General features: G+C 55.9%; 1 long non-coding RNA gene across 1 annotated transcript in view; it reads left to right on the plus strand.

Annotated features, from left to right (window-relative positions):
* The first annotated feature begins 4,906 nt into the window (after nt 1-4,906).
* LOC113625912 (uncharacterized) overlaps nt 4,907-12,404 on the plus strand; it is a 14,596-nt gene continuing 7,098 nt past the window's right edge. The window contains exon 1 of the long non-coding RNA XR_003434938.1: nt 4,907-5,720. This is a non-coding gene — a long non-coding RNA (uncharacterized LOC113625912). The remainder of the gene's footprint in view (nt 5,721-12,404) is intronic.

Raw genomic sequence — 12,404 nt, forward strand, 5'->3', positions numbered from 1 at the left:
ATGAAACTTAGAGGACTTACTGGCAGATCAATGCGGTGGATTTAAAGTGACCACAGATTCCTCCGTCAAGAGATGGGGTCTTTTCCCAATAACATGTGACAGAAGTGACACTGAGGAAATTCCAAGGTTGGGCCCTAAGAACTGCAGCTTTCACTCTTGCTTGAGAAGCCTGATCCATCTGGAGAAGCCCCTGCAGGGAAAACCAGGGAACTCTGCCCGGTAGCCTTGCTGAGCTCCCAGCCAAGAGCCAGCACCACTGCCGGCGAGGTAAGTGAACCACACCCAACGTCCAGCCCTGAGGACAAGGGCCCAGCCAAGACCAGGGGAGCAGAAGAGTCAGCCAGCTGAGCACAGTCAACCCAGAAACTCATGAAGGAGAACAAACGGTGTTGCTGTGGTTTCCATACACTAAGCATTACCTTTATAGTTTACTGCTTTGGAGGAGCTTCCACCAAGGAGCCCCACCCATACTTGCACCTGATTTAGAGATGAAATCCTGGGCCTCAAGCCTGAGTCTGATGCCAGAATGGACCAGGGTAAAAGGATTTTGTTTATCAGGTGAATGTAAATAACTTTGGCCATAGAGAAGACTACAGATTAAAGATGGCCCCGTGTTCTTTGCCGCTCTTCCCATGAAGAAGCCAAGCCGGGTAGAAAGGCCACCTGGAGGACCACCAAGGAGCTCTGATTCACAGCCCTGTCCCCTCCAGCCCTCAGCTGAAAGCCAGCACCAACTGGCAGCCGTAAGGCTGAGCTGTCTGGAGACACCACCTCACTTGATCCTCCACTTGACTGAAGCCCCACCCAGAGCGAGATGGAACCAAAGAACCATCCAGCTGAGCCCAGTCAACCCAAGAATTCAGGAGATAAGAAACGGCTGCTACGATTTAAGCCGCTTTGGCCCGAGCACTAGGTGAAGGGTGGTGTGGTTGGACCACAGGGGAAAGAATAGGACTTTATCCAGGGTTGGAAATCAAGGGTTCAGGGTTGGATTTTCTTTTAATTTATTTATTTATCTGGCTGCGTCGGGTCTTAGCTGTGGCACGCGGGACCTTCGTTGTGGCCTGCAGGATCTCTCACTGTGGCACGTGGGCTTCTTTGTTGCAGTGCACGACTTCTCTGAGTTGTGGCATGTGGGCTCTAGAGCACTCGGGCTCAGTAGTTGCGACACGTGGGCTCTCTAGTTGTGGAGCACGGGCTCTAGAGCATGTGGGCTCAGTTGCCCTGCGGCATGTGAGATCTTTGTTCCCGTGTCCCCTGCATTGGAAGGCAGATTCTTAACCACTGGACCCCTAGGGAAATCCCGGGGTTGGAAATTCTAAATCTGAGGTGCCAGCTAGACATTGAGTTGGAGGTGGTGAGTAGGCAACTTCGGGTGCAGGGGAGAAGTTTGTATAAATTCAGAGTCATCGCTGGGTCCAGGTGTACACAGCCAGTGTTGGGATGGAGTCCCCTGGAGATAGGAAGGGGTGGGCTCTGATACACACCAACTCTGAGAGGCTGGGGGGGACACGGCAGGTGCCTGCAAAGCCTGGGAGCCGGGGAAGAAGTCGGGGAGAGGCCAGAAAATGAGGGCGAGTATCCTGGGAGCAAAATGAGACAATGTTTCACGGAAAGGTTGTGAGCAAAGGTGCTGAGTCGCTGGGTGAGCCGAGCACCGAGGATTCACCCTTGGAAGGGCCGGGAGATCTTCCGCGACCCTGAGAGCCTTTCCATGATGCTGAAAGTGGAAGCCGGTGGGAGAAGGTTGAGAAGCAAAGGGGGGCGGGGGGAGGAACTGGAGAGAGGAGAGAGCAGGTCGGCTACACTTTCAAGAAACTTGGTCTAAGAGCACAGAGACATGACGCAAGGGCTGAAGGGAGACGCGGGGCTGCGAAAGCGTTTGTCAGGATACAAGCTATTCAGCACGTTTCTAAGGGCGAGATCTAGAGAGCAGAAGACTCGGTGGTGACGGCGTGAAGATCCTCAGCAGCTGAGAGGGGTCTGCGAGCAGGGCTGGTCCTGAGAGCAGAGAGACGTCACCCTCTGCCACGTGGGCAGCCAGCCAGGTGGGTGTAGACGCAGGTGAATTTGTAAATTGGGTGATGAGGGCTTCTTGCTGATAATGAGGACTTTCAAACAGAGTGAGGACATCAGTTGGGATTGAAGCATGGAGAAAGGGTATTAGGAATATGAAAAGAAGGACGAAAGGGCGGTAAGGCTGTGAGGGAGCGGGTTACTAAGGAAGTGAGTGGGCATGACCACAGCTTGGAGCAAAGACAGCAGAGGGTGTTCCTACGAGGGAAAGGAGAGAAGGCCTGAGAAGGAAGCCCCAGGAAGGAAAATACAATGTGTCTCTGAGATGGAGAATGAGTTTGTGCGCCCTCTGCTCTCTCTGTAGCCAGCAAAGTCCTACTAGAAAGTCACCTGCATCTCGGGATGAGCAGGGGCCTGGTAATATGTCTCCCCTCAGACAACTGGGGCTGTGACCTTGAAGACGATGGGAAGGGGGCTCCACTGCCCAGGAAAAAAAGGTGGAATCAGAACTTCTGTGCTTTGAGGCTGAAAAGAAAAATCTGCCCCAAATGCTAGCAACTAGGGATCTGTCTTCATTATTTCTCTCCTTTCTGACTTCCTGCCGGTTTGAAAGTTTTCAAGATAAAAGTTGGGGGAGGAGGAAAGGAAGTTCTGCTTGAGCTCTTAAGGTGTAAATCTTCAGGTAAGAAAAGGGGACCGACTGGGGCTCTGGGTTCTGGAGCCTAGGCCACACTGCCCCGTCATCCTAAGAGAGCTGGGCTCTGGGGAGATGATGGAATATAGGTTTGGAACATAAGTCGGGGCACAGGAGCAGGAAGTTGTCCACCTCAGCAAGGTGGAGGCCACCTGTCCTCTGAGCCAGACCAGGGAGGCAGCGGGCCTCTGGGTGACCAGCCAGCCTGTTGGACCCTGGACGACCGGCCCTAGACAGTGATGCCACATGGCAGGAAGAGGTGCTACGTGGCTGGGGACTGACTACCCCACACAGAAATCAGGCACAAGGACCCCAACACCCAGACTGCACAAGACCTGGCGTCTTGTGGGGGATGGGGAGGGAAATATTCAAGAGAGAAAGATCTAGTACTTCCAAAACGAAACTGTAGGGCACACATTTCAGGAGCAAAAAGACCTTTCTCAGCCCCTGGAGTTTGGTGGGACAAGGAAGCATCCACTCCCTCCATCAGTGGTCAGTGCTCGACCTGCCCACGCTGTGCTAGGCCCCAGCGAGGACCAGCAAACATGTCTCTGTCCTCTTGGGATGCGAGCGCAGTGTGGAAGCTGCCGGTGGGCAGGTCTGAGAGCAGAGCTGGGGGACCAGGTAGGGGGGAAGCAGTAGGACTGAATTCAGACTTGGCCAATCAGCAAAGCTCCCCAAGGAATGAGATCCAGTGAGACCGGGTTCTGGAGAAAGTCCTCCTCCTGGCCACGTCCTCACATGGCCTTTCCTTAATGCCCTCATGTACAGGGAGAGGGAGGGCTTCCTCTCTTCCTAAGGGCCTCGATCCCACCGTGGACCTGTTAGGGAACCACTGGCTGAAACCACGCACCCTGGCCAGGCCCTACAGTAACCACTTGCGTGAGTTGTCTTACTACAGGAGGTAAGGAAATCGGAACCAACAAACTACCACCAACTGGAAGAATTCAGGAAAGGTCAAAAAGAGAAAGTAGACACCAGTCTATATGTCCTACCAACCTCCCAGAATCCTTCTCGCCAGAATCCACGTTGGCTGAGCCATGCACACACCACCAGGAAGGACCCTGAGTCAGAATGATTGGCCAGAGACAACCCAGAAACTAACCCCATCACCATAAAACCCCAGACTGGGAGCCACGCGGCAGAGCAGTCCTCCTGGGTCCTCTCACCCTCCTGCTCTCCTCCTGGGCGGCCCTTCCCAATAGAGTCCCCTGCTTTGCCAGCACGTGTGTCTCCTCGGACAATTCATTTCCAAGTGTTAGACAAGAGCCCACTCTCGGGCCCTGGAAGAGGTCCCCCTTCCTGCAACAGACCCACACTCATGACCTCATATAACCCTACTCACCTCCCAAAAGCCCCACCTCCTCACATGGGGCCCCCATAATCACATTGGGAATTAGGGTTCCAGCATAGGAACTTGGGGGGATGCAAACATCCAGCCCATAGCAGAAGCGACAGGATGCGCGTATCGGAAAGGCAATGTACACAATGAATCAGAAGGGAGATTGGCAAGCAGGAAGACAGGGAGAGGTGAGGGTACCTGCAGGAAGGAGGAGAAAGGCTGGTGGGTCTGAGAGGAGGGGGCAGGTGGGACCCACAGAGCCCCCAGCACTGCCTCCTGGCACAGGGGCCATCACAGTGCAAGGCCTAAGTGAGCCCCCAGGCTCAGCCCCTGGTCAGCTGAAGGGCAGGGCCTGGGGCACTAGGTCTTCGGCACTTCTGGTTCTCCTCCTGCTGGCCGGCCACATGGTAGATTTGGAAGGCAGGAGGCATGTGACTCACTCTGACCAATTAGATGTGGGCAGAAGCACCCTGAGTCCCCTCCACAGGAAGCAATGAAGAGCCAGTGAGTGGGCTCTTCAATGAGCCCACTTCCCGTGCCACCCTAGCCCACGGGGTCCAGACAGGGAAGCCTCGAAAGCCTGAGTCCCTCACCAAGTGGCCAGCCTGGTGAATGGCAAACGAGTGTCTGTTGCTCAAGCCGTGAGATCTTGCTTAAGCCGCTGAGATCTGAGGTGTGTTTGTTACCACACTTGACCTAGCCCATCCCTGACTGATACATCCCCTCTCTCACTCCGTCACAGGATGGGGGCCTCGGGCTGCGGGTCACGTTTCCCTTTTCTCCAGAACAGCGCTATTAGCAGGACTGAAGTGCTTGCTTACAACATTCTGGGCACTGTTTTTATTTATATTGACTCATTTCTCACCACAACCCCATGAAGGGGTTGCTATTCTTGTCCTCATTTTAAAGATGGAGGAACTGAGGCACAGAGAGGTGAAGTAACTTGCCCCAGGTCACCCAGCTAGTAAGTGGCACGGCCAGGATTTGAACCTGTGCCCTCTGGCTCCGTGCTTTTGTTCACTGAGCTGTGCTGTCCCTCAGGAAGCAAGAAGTGGTGGTAAGAATTTATTGGGAAGGTAACTTCATCCTGGGGAGAGTTCTCCAGGAAACAGTAAAACGTGAATAAAGAGGAGAGCCTTTGGCACGCTGGGCCCAGGCCGGTCCCCAGGACCCACCGTGAGGAAAGCAGGAGGCCTTTCCCGGCCAGTCCAGACCCCGACACCTCCTAGAATGTTGCAGCCACAGCCTGGAGACCATCTCTCTCACCCCTGGCTCAGAGAAGAGAGACTCCCAGGCCCGCCCTGTCCCAGCCCCTCGGCCAAGCGTCCCAGGAGGAACAGCCGCAGGCACGTCTCACGTCACTGCACAGCCATCCGTGGGGCGGAGCTGCTGCCACCAGCGCTGCTCCAACACACCCAGGGCCCCTGGTCTCCAGCCACGACCACTCCACCATCTGCAGCTCGAGCCCACCGTCCGGATGGGCCGTCCCGGATCTGCATCCCTCGCCCTCCATCGCCCCTCCTCCAGGTCCACTTCCGGCTTTGGCACCAGCTGGACGACGGATCAGATCCAGGTCAGATCTGAGCCGCGCTGGGCGGCCCAGCAAGGTGTGTCCCCGAAGGGCGAGGAGGCGCCGTGTCCCTGAAAACACCTCTGCAGTTCAACCAGGTAGGTCCTGGCAGAGCCTGTGTCGTCTGGGGGCTTGGGAGTCAGGCCGCCAAGGATTCTGGCACTTATATTTGGCCGTGACCAGAGGTGAGTGCCGAGGCTGAGTGCATGGGAATATTATTTCAACTGCCTTTAAGACAACTCGCTCCCCGTCATAAAACTCTTGGCTGGCACCTTAGCTCTCGAGCTTTCAGCCTTAAGTGCCATTGGTACGTTTCTCAGCAACATTAATTAAAATCCTTTTAAAGACCGGGCTGTTTTCCACACAGGAAGGCTCTCACCTGGGGAGCACTTTCACAGGTGAATTGACTCTTTAAAAGCTTTTAAATTAATGTCATTCCCCACAGCTCTTATTTTTCCAAAGAGAAAGCCTTACAAAGTCACCTCCTTCCTCCCCGGCGGGCAGGCGAGCGAGGTCAAGTTCGGTGGGGAAGTGGGGGCAAGGGTGGCCCTGCAGAGGGCGCTCCATGGGAGGCCACACGGCCTGCCGGCACCTGCACATGGGCAGACCTCACCGGGGCTTGGCTTCAATAACACGCTTCTGGAAAGGGAGGTCTCCCTCTCTTTGGCTTCACACACTGTTTCTGTTCAGAAGAAATTATCCGTAGAGGACTAAATGCCCCCCACATTGTTCTATTCCTCAAAGACCCTGATAGCAGCTCAGTCCGTGCACTTAACCCCCTGCTCCTGGCCAAGCAGGATTCCTGAGCAGATGCCGCCCCAGCATATGGCTGCGGCCTGTGTTCAGTGCTTGGGGCGTGAGATCTAATTTCGTCCTCACAGCTACGCCCTGAGGAAGTGTTATGATCTCCTAAAAAGGCAGAGAGGGGCTCAGAGAGGCCAAGCGAACTGTACCAGGTAACACAGCAGGTGAGTGAGGAAGCAGGGGCTATATTTCAATTCTTCTGGCTCTGAAGCCTGCTCTGGATAGTGGGCTGGTTTTGTAAATATTTTAATAAAGATGAAAGGTGCAGAGAAGAATCAGGAAGCAAAGAAGCAGAGAAGAATCAGGAAGCAAAGAAGCAGAGGAGACTCAGGAAGCAAAGAAGCAGAGAAGAATCAGGAAGCAAAGAGGCAGAGGAGAATCAGGAAGCAAAGAGGCAGAGGAGAATCAGGAAGCAAAGAGGCAGAGGAGAATCAGGAAGCAAAGAGGCAGAGGAGAATCTGGAAGCAAAGAAGCAGAGGAGAATCAGGAAGCAAAGAGGCAGAGGAGAATCTGGAAGCAAAGAAGCAGAGGAGAATCAGGAAGAGCCCAAACGTGCAGCTTGGCCTGCGACTCTGGCACTTCCTACCTCCCCCAACCCGGTGGGCGGCGGAGGCGGTGCGTTCTTTAGCCCCTCCCCACCTGTTAGAGAGATCAGGGTAGAAGGCAGGGCTGAGGAGGCCCCCAGGGGCTCCCAGAAGAGGCCTTGGAAGCTGGAACAGAACAGGGTGCAGCTGCAGCCCCGGAGGCCCGGGGTGAGCAGATCAGCCCCCCCAGGACCCCCGGGACCTGTGGTACCTGTGGGACAGTGGGGAACCCAGGGCCAGGGCAGCCTGCAGGCCGTGGACCTGCTGCCCAGTGCCAGCTGATCCAGGGACAAAGCATGACTTAATCCAGGTTAGGGAGAACGTAGCACCGGGGGTGGAGCGCTCGTCCAGCTGGCTTGTCCTGGGAAACATGACCCCCCAACAGCAGCGAGAGTGCAGAGGAGCGGGGATGGGGGTGGGAGGAGGTCCGCAGCGGGTGTCACCCAGCGCCCGGGCAGACTGGGCCACGAACCACCCAGCCTGGGGGAAGCGCGACCCCAACTCCACCCTCAGCCGTGGGCAGCGCTCGGAGTCAGAGCTTCCAGGTGCCCAGAGGGCCCACAGCACGTCAGCAGGACAGCCAGGGCCTGGGACACACAGGAGAATCGGGACAGAGCCCGTCGGTGGGTTGGGCTGCTGTGAAGGCGCCCCCTCCTCTGTTCTCAGCAGGGCCTGTCCGCTCACACACACAGCGCTGAGCCCATCCGCAGGGGGCCCAGGAGGCCCCCCGGGCTTCCGCGCAGATGACGGGGCTCAGGGAGCAGGGGTGCTGAGTGGAGGGTCTGCGGGGACCCCCGGAATCCTCTCTGGAGGTCACGGGCTGCGCGGTCAGCTGGGGTCTCTGATTCCGGGATCCCGTGGGCAGGGGGCACCCGGCCACATCCATGCGGAGGTGCAGGGGCCACTGGGCCCTGCATGAGCGACAGGGAGGGGGCATCAGAGCTGCTGCACTGTCCTCGCACCCATGCCGGCGGTTCTCCCTCCCCACCCGACCAGTCCACTCGGGTCTAAATGAAAACCTGAACTTCTCATCCCGTTTAAAGCTTCCCGCCACCCGCAGCTCAGGCCTGACCCTCAGCCGGGCAGAGCAGAGGGGCTGGTCTGCTTCCCCACCTGTCCCTCCTCTGCCCATCCACCCCGACGGTTCTCCAGGCCGGGGAGTACTGGGGAGGAGAGGGTGGTGAGGGGCTGCGGAAACCGCACCGGTGCCCCCCTCTGACGGTTGTCCGCACACTCTCTGTGGGGACCCCTGGTGTCCCTGTGCCGTGCTGGCCGTCACCGTGGCCCTCAGCTCCACCTGGTCCACCCACCACGTCTTCGCCGCCTTCCCCTCAGCAGGAGCTTCCCAGGCAGCTGGCCCTCAGCCGCGTTCCGAGGCTCTCACACCGCACCTTGTCCCATCCCAGCCGGGGATGCAGAGACCTGCCGCCCCTGCCCCCAGGCTGGGATTTATTTACAGGTAGTGCCAGGACCCGGGCTGCTGGCAGGATGACAGCCCAGCTGGGATGCATGCCCAATGCCCGCCCGTAGAGGGAGGCCAGCAGAGACACGGAGAATCCGAGGGACCCCTCTCCCCACCCCTGTCCCTGCCAAGCTGAGACCCGGCCTGGGGAGACTCGAGGGGACCCCTGAACTGAAGGTTTAAACACCAGGGTCAATATGGAAGACATTCGGTTACATTTCAGTTATCAGGCTCTGTGGAGCCTTGATTCCAAAAATACGCTTGGTTACAGAGAAATAATAATTACCTTTGGAAACCTTTTACTAAAGTGCACTATACAGACAGAGAAGGGTGCCGGCTGTAAGCGTGGAGCTCAATGAATCTCTCACAAACTGGAGACACCCAATAAAGTGGTTACTTTTTAAACTTTGCGTGTGTGGCCTGTGAGAACACTGTTCCCGCAGCAGGGGAAATGAGTCTTCCAGCCAACAAGCGTTTTCAGTCCCCTTGCAGAGCCCCTCGCAGACACAGGCCGCCGGGGAGGTCTGGCCGCATGGAGGACAGTGTCCAGCTGGCAGACAGGTCCCGGTCACCCCTGTGGGGACAGCGGGCTCCTGACGGGGAGACCTGGGAACTGGCGCACAACACAGGCAATGTCCTCCAGAGCGTCCGCCCTCCACCCGGCCCCGGATGAAACATCAGTCGTGTTTCACCTGGGGGCTGGTGAAAGCCCGAAGCCCAGGCCGCCCCCCAGACCAGCTAATCAAACCTCCGAGGTTCACCCCTCAGAGCCTGTTTGTTAGAGGCGTCCAGACAGCTCCACGGGCTGTGGAGTTCGTGCCATAATCCTTGTACGCTGCTGTACACACATTCCCCAGGAATGGGAGGGTTCAGGAAACCTCAGCGAATCCTTTGTACACGTTCAGAAAGTTAAGGAACTTCTCGAGGGCTACTTGACCGGGGCGTTAGTCAGTGCAGGCCGTCTTAACAAAGAACCACAGACCAGGCAGCTTAAACAACAGAAATCTGTCTCCTCACACCTCTGGAGCCTGGAGGCTGAGATCAAGACCGGGTTTCTTGTGAGGGCCCCCTCCTTGCGGTGTACATGGCTGTCCTCCCTCTGTGTGTGTCTGTATCCTCATCCCCTCTTCTCATAAGGACGCCCACCCTGGTGACCTCATTCTGACTTAACCTATGTAAAGAGCCTCAGGATGCAGCACATTCCAAGGTGCTGGGGGTCGGGGCTTCTACATGTGAACTTGGTGCGGTGGGAAGACACAGGTCAGCCCATGCCAGCCAGGTACCTGCTACCTGACCAGTAGAGATGCCCGGGGCTGGGGCTGGGGGGCACCTTGTACAGAATTCTGTTTCCATGTGGACAGAACACGATGCTGGATGAGCCCTAATCAGAATCAGCTCGGCTCCCGGTACCCAGAGGCCAGCCCCTGGCGAGCAGCCCCTGCTCCGGCTGTCTATCCGCAGCTGATTCTGGCAGTGTCTACACTTTACACGGATTTCAGACAGCGTGTCTGTTGTGTGGGGGAGGACGGATCTGAGCGGGAAGAGGCCGGGGTAGGGGAGGCATCAGAGGCTGCAGCAATCGTCCTGGCGATAAGTGATAGGATATAAAAGGGGCGTGGGCCGCGAGGGTGCACATCGCCCATGGAATCACTCACAGATGTCTGTGCACAGGGAGGAGAGCCAGGCTGCGCGAGAAGACTCGCCGTGTCAGTCAGGATTGGGGATGCTGCCCTGACGAGCGAAGGCAGGAGCACCGCTCAGGGACCCCTGGAAATGCATCCCTGTCTGGACTCCATAACTGTAAAGGTGTTTTATTTCCTGCAACATTTAGATCAAAGGACTTTGTTTTAAGACTTGGGGCTGCTATTTCCATTTCTCTGGAGGATTCATAAGAGGGAAGAGCCAGCTCCTATCAGGGCAGGCTGAAGCGAAGAGAGAGGAAAGGGCTGCATTCCTTTCAAAAGCAAGACCCCTCAAAGACCCCTGGGCTTGCCGATCTCGTGTTGCCGGAAATGAACTCGGCCCCAATAGCAGATAAAGAATGAAAATTCCTTTGGTGGAAGGAAAAAGGATCGGGCTCTTGTTGTGAACTTGCCCCTCTCTCCAGGAAACACACACATGCTCTCTGAAGCCATCAGAAAAAGAGGATCTTGGCTTCCCTGGTGACACAGTGGTTAAGAATCCGCCTGCCGATGCGGAGGACACGGGTTCGAGCCCTGGTCCGGGAAGATCCCACATGCCGCGGAGCAACTAAGCCCGTGCGCCACAACTACTGAGCCTGCACTCTAGAGCCTGCGAGCCACAACTACTGAGCCCACGTGCCACAACTACTGAGCCTGCGCTCTAGAGCCCGCGAGCCACAACTGCTGAAGCCTGCTCGCCTAGAGCCCATGCTCCGCAACAGGAGAAGCCACTGCAGTGAGAAGCCCACGCACCACAACAAAGAGCAGCCCCCGCTCGCCGCAACTAGAGAAAGCCCGCTCGCAGCATCGAAGACCCAACGCAGCCAAAAATAGATAAATAAAATAAATATTTTTAAAAAGAGGATCTTCTCATTTGCTGCTTCTGCAGAGGTGAAGACACTGCTTCCACCTCCATCGCTGGCAGGGGAGACTCTGGGTGACCTCATGTTGTCCAGACCACCCATCCACCAGAGGTATCCTCACCCTCTTCCTTACCAACAGGAGACTGCTCCACTGGAATGTTCCAGGGGAACAAGAGACACCTCACGATCACTTCCACTTACATCACCCCCACTTCCCTTTCAAAGAGCTCAAGGGCGCTGAGGTTTTATGTGTAAGGGGATCCTAGGGCCACCCACGTGGTAGAAGCCGGGGCTGCCAGAAGAATCTCCAGATTGTACATATCTCCCTTCCTGGATCTGGGCTCTTAATCTCATTACTAAACGTTGAGTCTTTTGCACTAAGGTATGAGATTTCAAATATTTATAAGCAGAGGCATCATTCGTAAAATGAAATCTTACGCAGCAACCTAATTTATAGAATAAATTACTGTGGAGCTCTGCTGGCTGCGGTGGGCCCAGAGCCTCCCCTCACCCCTGGGTGGGCTCCAGGCAGCCCACAGAGCTCAGGTAGGTGCCTCCTGAAAGCCGGGGAAACAAAGGACTCCCTCACCAGGTGGAAACGCCCAGCCTCCCCAGAGGGACAGAGGGACAGTGGGACAGCTCAGGACACTAGTTTCTAGTATGTGCCTACGTGTGTCCTCAGGGGAGGTTTGTATGAGCCCAGCAACACACCCAGTGTTGTGTTCATTCCTGAGGGTAAAAGCATCTTGGACGATCTTGCCTCTGCCCCCAGAGTACTGACGGGTCACCAGTGGGAGAAATGTAGCAGTAAACAACAATCGTGATTCACTTAAGGAAGATGTGAAGGAGAAGGAAAAAATATGGGAAGACACACTGTGCTTCTAAGTGTAAATTAGATTTTTAAATAAGTTAGAGTTCCCCAAATTTTCATGAGTTTAATGCCACCCCCAAAATTCAACTGAATGATGCCAAAGATTACCTGAAAGAATAAATTGATAAGAATACCTAAGACTTTGGGGAAAAAGGAGCAGTGAGGGTTACTTGCCATTTGGGATATTAAAACACATGAGAAAGTTACAACAATAAAAACAGTAACTTAAGGGTGCAAAGATCAATAGACCAATGGTGGGTATAAGATACACCTGAAGAAGACCCTATTAGTAAAATTTAATATACAATCAAAGAAGCATTACAGGGCGTCCCTGGTGGCGCAGTGGTTGAGAGTCCGCCTGCCGATGCGGGGGACACAGGTTCGTGCCCCGGTCCGGGAGGATCCCACATGCCGCGGAGCGGCTGGGCCCGTGAGCCACGGCCGCTGAGCCTGCGCGTCCGGAGCCTGTGCTCCGCAACGGGAGAGGCCACAACAGTGAGAGGCCCGCGTACCGCA

Source organism: Aethalodelphis obliquidens, unplaced genomic scaffold (assembly GCF_003676395.1).
Source record: "Aethalodelphis obliquidens isolate GAN/ISIS:26980383/991018 unplaced genomic scaffold, ASM367639v1 scaffold2, whole genome shotgun sequence".
NCBI classification, from domain to species: domain Eukaryota; kingdom Metazoa; phylum Chordata; class Mammalia; order Artiodactyla; family Delphinidae; genus Aethalodelphis; species Aethalodelphis obliquidens.